General features: G+C 35.0%; 1 long non-coding RNA gene and 1 pseudogene across 1 annotated transcript; both read right to left on the bottom strand.

The window, feature by feature from the left end:
* Positions 1–913: 913 nt before the first annotated feature.
* Positions 914–3,469, bottom strand: LOC120170336. Its single transcript, XR_005520760.1, has 4 exons — positions 3,387–3,469; positions 2,913–3,038; positions 1,438–2,281; positions 914–1,265 (listed from the first exon to the last, which is right to left on the bottom strand). It is a non-coding gene; the product is annotated as an uncharacterized LOC120170336 (long non-coding RNA).
* Positions 3,470–4,818: 1,349 nt separating this feature from the next.
* LOC120170368 lies at positions 4,819–12,280 on the bottom strand (annotated as a pseudogene).
* Between the last annotated feature and the right edge of the window lie 1,004 nt (positions 12,281–13,284).

Genomic DNA, 13,284 nt, shown 5'->3' with positions numbered 1-13,284 from the left:
TATGTATTTAGTGTTTGCGAACATATTTATTTAATATTTACGAATATGTTCGTTTAACATTCACAAACATATTTATTTATATATTATATATATATACTCGCGGACATGTTTATTTAACATCCATAAACATTTATTTATAATTTAAAAATTAACAAACCCAATTAAATAAATCTTACATAACATCCACAAAAAAATAAAATACAATCTTTAAGATCCAAATTTTATCTATCGACAGAAACTCTGCCGTGGATCGCGACCGTGGTCACGATAGTTATTTATCTCGGCTTTAAAACGGAAAATATCGATGTCGACCTTGCCAGTACGTCCTGGATTTTAACTGCATCAGACCGCCGTATACGGCCCGATACAAGCATGATAAGAACCATCTGTCTCCAGCGTATGATAATTAGTTTCGCTGTTGAAATGGATTTAGATAATAAGGGTATGAATGAAATATATTTGAAAAACTAGGATTTAAAATTCGATTTTATTTATTGTATTGTATACGTATAAATTAATTAATTTTATTTTAACAAAATATATCTAAAAATACACGAATCAACTTATCAAAGAATTGTCAGATGATTGAAAGTATTTGGAATATAAATTTTTTAAGAATTTTAAATTTATTTTTCATAAATTAGAATTAATCATCAATATTATTATGTTCTCTCTCAAATTATATTTATTTTAAATTTTCTCTTTTATGGAAGGGAATGTCTTAGAAAATGTAAATAATTCTAATTTTACAGATTATTATCCCTGATATTAAAACTAAATATTTCATAACCAGAGCTATAATGTTATGTATGTCCCATTTGGGGTTATATGATTTGGGTTAGAGTCGTCAAAATATGTCGAATGACATTCAAATAGACAAATACGAAGAGAAAATACATGAATAACACGGATATACGAAATATCGGATTTATATATCTATAACCCTAAACAATTTCAACTAGTAATTTTAAGTAAAACTTCATTTGGTGAAAAGGAAAATACCCTTACCAGACACCTTTTGAGCTATTAAAACACCACCACTTGATCAAACATATCCAGACACTAGTATTACTATTATTTAGTAATAGGATCAAAACCTGGCATCCTGGGACCGAGTCAAACCTTAATTCATGCAATTTCTGAGTCCATGAGCGAGCAGTGCTCTCGTATTTGGCTCTATCGGTCTTGTACATGTGAGCGATCTCGGGTACCAGCGGGTCATCGGGATTTGGATCTGTGAGAAGTGAGCAAATCGACAGAAGCACCTACAAATGTTTCCGAGAACAAAGCTCCTTAACAAATGCATCGAGATATATCATAAATTCATAAGTAGTAATAATATTCCTCGGCTTCATTCGGGGATGAATTGTATTTGATGATAAAAAGGCTATCAGTTTATGATTCAGGCAGAGTTCACAAACGGGGGATTGCATTTACCTTGGATATGGTAAGGGCAGGGCTCCACTGCCTTCAGAATGTCGAGACAGATACTTCCGTTGCTGTTGATGTTAGGAGGAAACCTTTGTTTGGAAAGAAACCTAAACTTGCAGACGTATTAACGGAACACCCTGTTTTTACTATGTAGTATATATGTATATATGCCAACTTCAGTAACAAAACAGAGGTACATGGATTAGATCACAGAAACGGATCATCAACATAAACAAAAAGCTTTTGCTGATACAGGCTCAAGGCATTCATATAAACTCCCTAGCGGACCAGAGTTTCGGACACAAAATCAAACGGGGTCAGAACATGGAAACCATTTAAAATGTCCATTTTCTAGCATACCAACAAAATTCTTATGCTTTCAAGCGTTACTCTTCTTTTCTTTCTACTTCCTGTTCAATAAAACTGTTAACTCAGAAAGGGTTTAAATCTCTCTGAATGTGATTATAACAATGTATTGACTTTTAGCACAAACAACCCACACAAAAATGATGTTGATGTTTCATACATACACACACACATACATCCATGTAATAAAACAAATCAGCAACTATTTTTAATACCTTGAGAGGTTTGAATGGATAGTCTGGGGGAAGTGAATTGCAATAAGAAAGAATCCTCCGTCCACACCAAAATGATGTTGATGTTTCATACATACATACACACACATGCATGTAATAAAACAGATCAACAACTATTTTTAATACCTTGGGAGGCTTGAATGGATAATCTGGGGGAAGTGAATTGCAATAAGAAAGAGTCCTCCAGCAAAGGACTGTCTGCTGGGCCCATGATTGTGCTTGCCAGTGGAACATATCATCACCAACAGGGCCTGTATACATGCAAGCATTATTTTAATGAAACAAACATTAAATTAAATATCATGAAAAGGTACAATCTGACCCTGTTCTCTATTCTACAAACTATTGATAGGGGTTTTATATATATTATTAAAAAAAAACCTTCTGTATCTGAGAACAACCAGTTGCCAACTTCACGGAGAAACAAACTAAAACTGAAAGCTTAAACCACTATATATATATTGAAGGTAAAGTCTTTGTACTCTTTTTATAATTGGAATTTAGTAGTTCTACTTTTATTTCAAGGAATTTAGTCATATACTTTTCAAAATTAAAAATTCAAGTTCAATTGTTAACACTGAGTCACTGCTAAGATTCTTCGGTTAAATTCAAGTCCATTAACGGCAGGATTTTAAAGGTATTAAAAATTGATCTTGAAGTATATTTTAACATACATTGAATTATCTACAGAATTGAAATCCGCAGCGGAATTTCTATTAAACAATCAAAGAACAGACAGGGTGAAGCACTACTAAGCATATAACTTGCAGGAACGTGAAGAGTAACCACTGGATTCCATTGATTCCAGAAAATCCAGTATTGATTGAAAAGTGAAAGAAAGAAAATCGAATCAGTCCAGAAAACAAAAGGAAAATAACAAACCAGCACTGCAAGATACAGGAGGATCCTTCTGGAGATCCTTCAATTCCTTGTTAATCCGCTTCGAAGCCATGCGATTCAATAAAACTCACTCAAGTCTCGATCAAACAATAACAACGGATGTTAAAACTGCAGCGAAAATCAAATCAAATTGAAATAATATAATCAAAATCTAAACCATCAACATAACAGTAAAAACAAGCGGTGATGCGGCGGCAAGTCAATCAAGTGTGGAGGCATTGAATTAAATGTAAAAAAAGTAAATTAAACAAAAGAGAAAGGAGAAAACACCGATCCAACGTAATCATATTAAAAACAACAACAAAACTTTTAAAATAACGAAGCAAATGATAGTAAATTAGTTGAAATTAATATCAGAACAAAATAAGAAAATCAGTTTTTATTAAAATTGTTGAAAATAAATGAAATAGATTACAGATAAGAAGTATGAATCTAATCAAATGGGGAGAGATGAACCTTGAGCTTGGCCTTTGGGTTTAGGCGTGTAGCAGCAGAAGAACAATGCTTTTTTTTTTTGGTGCTTTGGAATTTGGATTTGGTGGTTTTATTAATTAATTATTTAGAATAAAATTCAAATTAAGTGATAATACTGCAGAAAGGTTGTTGATGATTCTCTGCACGTGGCACGTTTTAGTCTCTAAATTATAAAAGATTTTATATAAAAGATTTTTTTATTAAACTAATATACGATTACAATGTATATATATTTTAATAATTTCGATGAATGCCTAATTATTTTTACAGTCATTGGTACTCTAATTATCTTTAGGACAACAATATTAAGACATAGTTTTTTTTTTACTTCAATTTTTTAATCCATATTAAGACATAATATTATTATTTGGATAAATTACACAATAGTCTCTCGATTATAGAATGTTATTTTATTGAATCTTCTAATTATCAAAAATTATAAAAGTTATCCGACTATAGCGTATTTTTTTATTGAGTCATTTAACTATTAAAATTTATAAAATAATCATTCGACTATTCATAAGTTCTAATCTCATCCTTTTTCGTTAAAAATTGACGATCTGAATTTGACGTTAACTTATTTAAGATATAAATATAAGAATTTGTTTGAATTATATTTTGTAGATCCGTTCTATGTTTACATGATATCGCTGAGCCAGTGTTTAAAACATTATGTCGTTGAGTCAGTGCTTGAAAGTACCGATGACATCAGTATATACATGGAAATATATTTTATCATATTCCAGTCAGCATGTTGACATTCAGCTTAGAAAACCATTAATTTTTAACAAAAATGATTAGTGGATTATAAATAATCAATTAATCATTTTGTAACTTTTAATAGTTAAGAGATTTAATAAAACAATGTTACATAGTTTGGGACTATTTGTATTCTTTACTCTATTATTTTTATATTAATTTTTGTTGTTATTAATATCATTAAAAGTAGTTAACACAACGTATATTAGAAGTGCTATGTTACTTTCAATTAAAAGTAAAAGAGATAAAATAATAATATTTCTATATAATTAATCAATTAATAAATCATATAGTGATAAAAAATGATATGATTTAATAACTAAATCATAATTTAAACTTTAGTATATATATATCAGAAAAAATAATTTTTTGAATTGTTGAATTTTAAAAATTTAAAGTTTATTTTTTTTTTTAAAAAAGAGTGAACTATTTTTCTAATAATATTTTTAAAGAATTTACATGAACATCTAAATTAATTAATTTTATATATAATATATATATATATATATATAATATATATAAATTAATAATCTATAATTGATTCCTTAAGTAGGATTGCTGAAACCCTAAATATCATATTGACATCATAATAAAAGTCAAGTATTGATAACAAAATATCTATGGAAAACAAAAACAACCCCCATCTGTCCTGTAAATCAAGAGGGTCCTATTCCTCCTTACATGAAAATCAACCAGAAACTTGTACAAAATTAAACCCAAAATCTTTTTTCATGTTTCCATCATTTACATGTCATTAAAACATAGTTGATGACATAGATGAGAGCGCGGATACTAGCGTGTCGGCACCCGTAAGCAATGGCGAGCTACTTATTTCGTGCACTCTCTTGCAGACTTCCTGAAAGATTGGTCGTACGTGCACCGCAATCATTTGGTCGCCCGGGTTGATAGCTGTGGCCACATCTACCATCCATGCAAGTTTTTCGGGGTGTGTCCTTGTTGATGTCGCATGCCAACTGCTGCAAGAGCGAGAGCAGCACTCCTTGGCTCAAAGGAAAAGGATTGGTTGACAGAATCGTCCGTAGATCGACCTAGTATGAAGAAAAAGAACGGTTTCTTATAATGCAAAGACTTCAACCAGAATTTCAAGTGAAAATTCGAGACACTTTAGATTTCATATAGGCTTACCTGTGAACAAACCCAAGCAACAATAGAGAGGTCACTTCTTTGCAGGGCAATTGTGAACGCTTCTTCATATTTGCCCTCCGATAATAATTTTGATAGCTCTTTCGTTGGATCCATGGGCACAACTACCTGAGGCACGGATAGAAATTCATTTAAGAAGTGATACTTAACAGCCAGATTTGACTCTGGCGATTCACGTTAAATGGAGCATTAGTTTCTAGTGGTGAAATCGAAGAAAATGGGCAAAACAAACATACCTTGTCATGCAGAGAACCTAAAGGTCCATTGCTGAGTTGGGAAGACAATGAAGTTGCAGCATTAGCGTTAGCTCCAGCAGCTGCAAGGGCTAAAATTTTCCTTTGTCCTTCAGCAAATTCCCCACTTAAGGTTTTAGCAATCGATGACGCAGAATTTATGGCATCCTGCAATCAGGAGAGATTACAAAGGAGAAAATGACACAATAATACTTTCAAAATAATGCACACATCGAACGAGAGTTCTATAGCAACAAATAGTATTGCATGCTCTAATGAATATTATTATACATCAAATTGCCAAAAAAAACCATCACACACCAACAATAATTCTTAGTTTCAGCATCTAACGCTCCAAATGTCATAAATCTTGGAAAAGAAACGAACTACCAGTCTTTGAGTGAAATAGTAAGTAAATAAGACACCGGAAATATACCCTTAACGTGGTTGCCAAAGAAGAATTTGCAGAGTCCAATTGCTGCTGAGCAGCATTCGTATGCTCAGCCATCCCTTTTTGAAATGCAGCATCTACTTGCTCAAACAAGGCTTTGCATGAAACCTCAAAGGCCGGGACCACTAAAGCTTCCACACTAGTCCTCAAAGCCTCCTACAACCAGAAATAGCCAGGAGCATGCAGAATGACAATAATTCGATCTTATAACAAGAGAATGAAAATATCCTTCTTGAGCTATCACCAAGTGTAGTGAACTTTTGCATACCTGGAGGGCTGCTTGCCAGAAGTTTTGAAACTGCGCTTGAATTTGTCTGGCAACTATAGCGTCGAGTTTGAATTAACAGATTTTTCTAGCTGATTCACTGCTTTATCTCCTACCCTCTCTGTTACACAAAGGACTAGTTAGATTCCACAAAGACAGCTTTCTAGGAAAAGAACTAGATTTTCAGAAGTCTAACCTGGAAAGACTCATTGATTGCTGAAGTTACAGTTTTCTCTATAGTTGGAGTAATGGTACGCACTACAGCTGGTCCAACTCCAGCCAACTCCTTCTTGATTACTTTGTCCAACATTACTGCCAAATCCTTGTTCATAAAATTGGTGATCAGGCCCGTCATCTGCTGTGTATGTTCTCGCAGCAGCTTCTCGTTTTTTGTGTTCTCTTCTTGGAAACGAGCCAATAGAGCATCGGTGTTGGCCTTAAGGGCTTTCTCAATGCTCTGTCCAAGAGCAGCCTCTAGCCTTTTGCCTTCTCTTGTAACGGGGATGTTCACAATATTTGACATTTGTTTCTGCATTTCCTTTGTGTAGTAATTAGCTGCGAAAATGATTGAAATCACAGTCAATAAACCATCTACAGTGCAGCAAAAATCTTTAAACCACATTTATTTAGAAAAGCAAGATAAAATAATGCTAAGCAAAATATATATAAGGAATAATATGTAAAAACGTGGTAATCATTTGGAGTTACCTAGGTGAACTTTTACATAAATGACTAAAGGAACGATTTATGGTACGATCAATGATTGTAACTATTAACACATAGAAGGGATGTGCATACAACACAGATGCATACATGTGTAACCAATTTATATATGGTTGTCCCTTGTTCCCATATGTAATGGGGTAAGAGGGAGGTAAGATAGTAGGCTGCCCCAACACTAGGTTGAGAGCAGCTTTCGTAGAAAACCTCCGAATTATGAAATGCCCTCCGTGGGACTCGATCCCACGACCTCAAGGATAAAAACCTTGTGCTCTACCAACTGAGCTGGATAGTCATCTCCTAACCAATTTATATATATATATATATATATATATATATATTTGTTTCTGTCCGTAGCAATCACCTGATTAAGCATATCTTGCATAGCCGCAATTTGAGGAAATGCAGCAGCCGCTGAGGGGATATCAGAATTTGCTCCTGGTTCAATGGAAGAATCTGCAGAATTGAAAGCACTTGAAGAAGGAGAAGAGTGAGCAGATGCCTGAGAACTTTTCCCTTTATTCTTTTTCCCTTTTCCACCTGGTGCCGGTGATTGTTGATATGTAGAAGGCATCGCTGATTCTGAGACCTTTCCAGACAGATCTTTCATGGAATCATTGTTTTCTTCCTCGCCAACATTAGGCTTCACATTCGACCCTGATGCACCAACACCATCTGCTTGCCTAGATTCGACAACGTAAGCATCCCTTGACATTGCAGAGCTCTCCCTCGACAACTGAATACCGAGATCTGAAGCCTGAGAGCAAAAGAATTTCTCTCTATTTTCAAAATTCCGATTTTCGGAGTTTCCGTAGGAACCAAATTCATTGTTCTGAGATGATCTCGTTTCACCCACCACTTTTACCTCCAACTCAGCATTGCGGTGCATCATTACTGACACCCACATCTTGAATATGTAACTCGCCTTCACCTTCCCCTCATTGACTTTAGTAGTTTCAGAAGATGTTGCGGCCATTAATATCTCGGGCGGGCTTGAGGATATCTCACTGCTCTTAAATTTTCAGAGTACTAACTCGTTTACTTGGTTTGGGAAACTGAAGTATAAAGCGGAACTCAGAAGGTTATTTCCAGATGGATCAAAAGAATCCATAGCCTTCAGTGTTGGCAGCATCATGTGAAATGCTTGAATCTGACTTCTCTAAGCCAATATTTTCCGGTGGTGGTGGGATGCACTGGCATAATTCCAAAGCATATGCTGGATAGCCTGTGTCTGAACACAATATATTTTAACAGTATGTTCATCAGGAGGATCACTGTCCCAGTAAACTTAATACAGGCATTGTGACAGTGAACTCGGCTATGTATCCATGCGTGATGCAGCTGGACAAGAACCATATTCTATGTGGACAGCATATATAGCATTTCTTTAGCATTGCAAGTAAGAAAAGGCCAGCTTGAGATAATGCAACAACTTGGTTGAAGAAAGCGTCTCCATTTGGGGTTCAGTAGAGCTCTTCAATTCAAATGTTTGGGTGCAAGTCCATTTTTCAGTATGCTTGGAAGTAGCAACCTCTTCACTGCTGAAGTCCAAACTTGATTTCTTGATTTAGGCCCCCCTGGGAAAAATTATCAAAAAAATAAGATATGACAAATCAGATATATGGATATTCGTCAGAATAACAAACACTCTCACATATAAAAGTAAATCATAAACACGGTCCTTAAATTAAAAATATAACAAAATAAATAAATAAAAAGTCCATTTAAAATAGACTAAAGTCAAAAGGTAAATGCACAGACTACTATGTCATATGAACCAGATCATACGGATTGAAAAACTATGAACTTTATATGAACAAGTCAATGACTAACAAATAGGCAGAAAATGATGCAGTGTTGCAAACACACAAACACACAGAGAGAACATGGAAATTACCCCTGTCATGAGTATAATATGATCAGGTCGGTGAGGTGCAGTTAAGAATGTAGCCGAATAACAGGTCGGCCATCATGTGGTCTCATCACTGTTAGTGGCACTGCCTTGCGGTCATCCCATATCTTTATCTGTTGCATAACATAACCTAGTAAGTACATAATCCTTGACATAACCACATTTATCCAGGTATTCAACAAAATTTCAGCACAAACAACAAGAAACCTAGATAGTTCCATGACTGCACCACAACAGAATACAGAGAAACCACATAGATTCCACACATCAATGTAACAAAATGATAACAGAAAATACAAACCGTGCCATCAGTAGAAGAAGAAACTAAACGGGTAATCATCCATTGACATAGAAACATCAGTAACTTCTCCATCATGTTTACCAACCAACTGAATCCCATCGATCAACTTGTTAATAGGACATTGGAGAGGTGAAGGTGCATTACTTGAGTAGACTTCATTCTTCCCAACTTTCATAGTATCAATTCTCAGAATGTGTTTTCCAATTGCAGCCACCAAAACTTCCTGAAAAATGAGATTGCAACACCGTTGGCAACAAAAAACAGTAATAATAACCCTCTAAATATGGATGAACATTAAAAAAAAGTCACATTACTTGTTTGTGACGGTGCCAACAAACTCGCGGATGTACATATTCATCATCGCCTAATATCTGAACAGCAATAACTATCTTCCCTGTAATCTGGGCTTATCCTCCTCATCTGGACTTCAGATATCTTCCAAACAAATACCCTTCCTCTAGACTCGCACTGCAGAAAAACGTATTAACATGAAGCAAAAAAGCGAAAACAAAAAAAGTGTGAAATTACCAATTAAAGAAAGATAAATACCTAGCCAAAGATGAACATCCTCAGCAAAGAAAGCCATGTCTGTGATCCTCTGAGATAAAAGAAAAATATCATTTCGGTTTGGGGAATTTAGCTCGGGGGTTGGTTTTGGAATGTTCAATTGAGAAGGAATTTGAATGACTGGGAATATGAGCAATGGACAAATTTAATGGTTGTCATTTCGGTCTTCTCTATTTCTGGTGATTCTGCTGATGGGCTGATTTGGAAGGGCTCTGGAGATGGGGTTTTCTCTGTTAAATCTTGTGCTAATTTATGTTATTCAGGGAGTTCAGATTCGAAAGAAGCTAATTTTTGGAAGACTGTTGTTTGGAGGGGCCTGCTACCTCCAAGAGTGGAGACTTTTCTATGGCAATTGATTTTGCAGAAACTGCCAGTGAAGACAGCTTTGGTTAAACGAGGAGTAAAGGGCATAGATGATATGTTATGTCCTTTATGTAAGTTAATGGAAGAGTCCCGCTCCCATTTATTCTTTTCTTGTTCGGTTGTTTGGTCAATATAGAACAAGTTCATGTGCTACTGGAATATCCAGTCTGTTTTTCAAGTGGATGCTAAAAGTTTTCTTCTAGCCTGGGCAGAATTGAGGTCTAACTCTCTCATATGGTCTTTTATTCCTGGAGTGGTTCTATGGACAATATGGAAAACTAGGAATTCTATTGTGTTTGAAGGAGGGAAGCTAGATCGAGCTGAGATTTTCTTTTTAGCAAGGTTCAGGCTTGCTTCATGGTTTTTAGCAAAAAATTCTCAGATTTCTATCTCTAAGGATTGTCTTATTACTGATCCTTCCTTAGGGGATTCTTGCTTACCATATTCTAATCGGATTTTATCAAAGTTTCCGTGGTCCCCTCCTCCCAAGGGCTTTATTAAACTTAATGTGGATGCTGCTACTACTAGTGATTGGAATAGGAGTGGTTTAGGTGGTGTTCTTAAAGACGTATCTGGTTCGATCCTAGTATCTTTCAATGAGCCTGCTGGTCCAGGGCCTCCTACATTGATGGAATTGAAAGCTATCCTAAAGGGTATGGTTTTCTATGAATCTATTCGACATAGATATAAGGAACGTTTGATTATCGAGAGTGATAGTAGGGTGGCTGTCTACTGGGTTAAGGACGCTGTTCTATGTCCTGATGTTTATGTTCATATTGTTAAAGATATTATTCAAAACTCAGAGATTGTGAAGGCGTTATTAGATGGGTTAATAGGACTGCCAACCTAGAGGCAGATGCCTTAGCTAAGGCTGGTATTGGTTAATCCTCATGTTATTTTTAAAAGGATGTTTCCTTTTGGGTTTTTTATCTCCTTAAGGGAGTTAGGTGATGTATTCCTATGTTGATATTGTTGTTAATGAAATCCTAGGCACTCTTTTCCTACTTCCGCTGATTAAGAAACTATTTTTCAAGTTCCTTAAATCAGGAAGGGTTTTTTTAATGAGGCCTAATATTCTTATAAAAAAGAAAAAGAAAAATATCATTTGGACAAATAAACAATCATAACCATCCAAAAAGCATTACTTATGCATCCAAAGCTTGTCATTCCAGAACTCAAAATGCACATTTATTCTATGAACTATTCTATTACCATGAAGCTCTGAACTATTCTATTACAAACATTCATTTCAATCCAATATAGAACTAAAAACTAAAAATGAAGAGTTAATAAAGTTAAAGAGATAAACCTGCGTGTGCCCACGAAACAAAGACCTCAATGCAGTGTTTAAATTAAGAATCCTAATACTGCCTCCTTTCAAACCATAACAAATATAAGACTTATTAACAGCAATCTGCCTTCCCAACACCAGCTGAGGATCAGACCCATACTTCGTAATCGGAGTGACCTCAAGCTGAGGCTGAACCTCGCCTGACAGCCTCGTATCGACATCATAGGCCACATGAGCGCCCGATAACCGCCTTCCTCTAGGCAATTTACAACTCTGCACCCTCGAAGGCCCCACATTGGGACTCCCGGACCCCAAAATCCGAGCGTGGGGCGGTGGCTGCAGCTTGGGGGGCTGCTTTGAGGGGGAAATCAGGGTTTTGAGGGGACGAGTTGATCAGGGCGAGAATTTGGTTGCCGGCATTGTAAGGGCTGAGAGGAGGGGAAGGGAAAGAAAGGGATTTGCATCTTGGTAATTCGAACGCGTTGGGGACGAAGGGGGCATGTAGAATTGGTGATACTGTGGGTGAAAGAAAGGAGGAGAAGATGTGGGATACGGTGATGGGAAGGATTTTGCGGTTGAGTTGAATTCGATGGGTTCGGAACTGTGGGTTTGAAGAAGCTCTGCACATCAAATGGGATGGCTTGATTTGGGTTCCCTGTCGAAGCCATCGCACATGGAAGATAAAAAAACAGAAGAAATCAAACGATCTTTGGAGAGGTTATATGATTTTTTTACAAGAAAAAAAAATCTGGGTATTTGTTTCCTGTGGCAGAAATGAAGGATCAAAGAATTTCTTTTGAGATAAACAGCACTCGAAGAAGAAGAAATCTGAAAAATTGGAAAGTGAAGATGTTTAAAGATTTGGCCTTTGGGTGCAATGAGAGATTTCTAGGAAAGGTTATTGAAATGATTTTTGGAGCTTTTAACTTTAAAAAAAACACCAAATTCAATTCCTTTTCATCTTTTGGGTATAACTAGAAAGAATTAAAATCCAAGAAAGAAATCCAGATTTAGAGATTTTGGAGGGAATGCATACATAATATATGTGATTAAATTTCATTAATGATCACTGAACTCTAAATGAGATACAATCACATGTCAACACCTTATTCATCTATCAAAAATAAGTTTGAATCAGATTGAATACAAATACTTCAAAATTATATATAGGATAAATATCTATTTTGTCACTATTTATTCTTGTGTTTCTATTTTGATCTCTTACTTTTTTTTTAAAACAAATACAGTTAATGTTATGTTCATTTCTATTTTGATCATCTGTCTTTAAGTTCAATCGTTGAATTAACATAAATAATGATGTTATATGATATAATAACAGTTTTAGTCTCTAAAATTTATATCATATTTAATATTAATTTAAATTTAATAAATATCTAATATTTTAAAATTTTATCAATTAGATTTTACTTTTGTTTCAAAGATAGTTTCGTTGTTATAAAAAATCGCATGGGCATGGAACTAGGGATAGTCATGGACCCGAATTCGACGGATTTTGATTTGATTCGATCGATTTTTTAGAGGTTGTGCTCGGGTCGGGTTCAGATTTAAGATAAAAAAACCTGACCCAAGAAAAACATATATTTTTACCTTTATATTCATGGGTAATTACGTTAATGCCTCTCTATATATTATTTTTTAATTAAACTCATGTTTTTATTGAATAAAAATAATATTTTTTTAATAAATATATTATTTCAAATCGGATCAAATAAGATTTAGATTTTATCTCAAAAATCAGATCGAACCTTACCCATGCCCATCCCAACATGGAACCAAGGGCAAAACAATCTACCAAATGGTCTCAACAATCTGGGAAGACGAATCAAATTTTAA

Source organism: Hibiscus syriacus, unplaced genomic scaffold (assembly GCF_006381635.1).
Source record: "Hibiscus syriacus cultivar Baekdansim isolate YM2019G1 unplaced genomic scaffold, ASM638163v2 tig00111779_pilon, whole genome shotgun sequence".
NCBI lineage: Eukaryota > Viridiplantae > Streptophyta > Magnoliopsida > Malvales > Malvaceae > Hibiscus > Hibiscus syriacus.
This window is presented reverse-complemented; position numbering and strand designations above follow the sequence as displayed.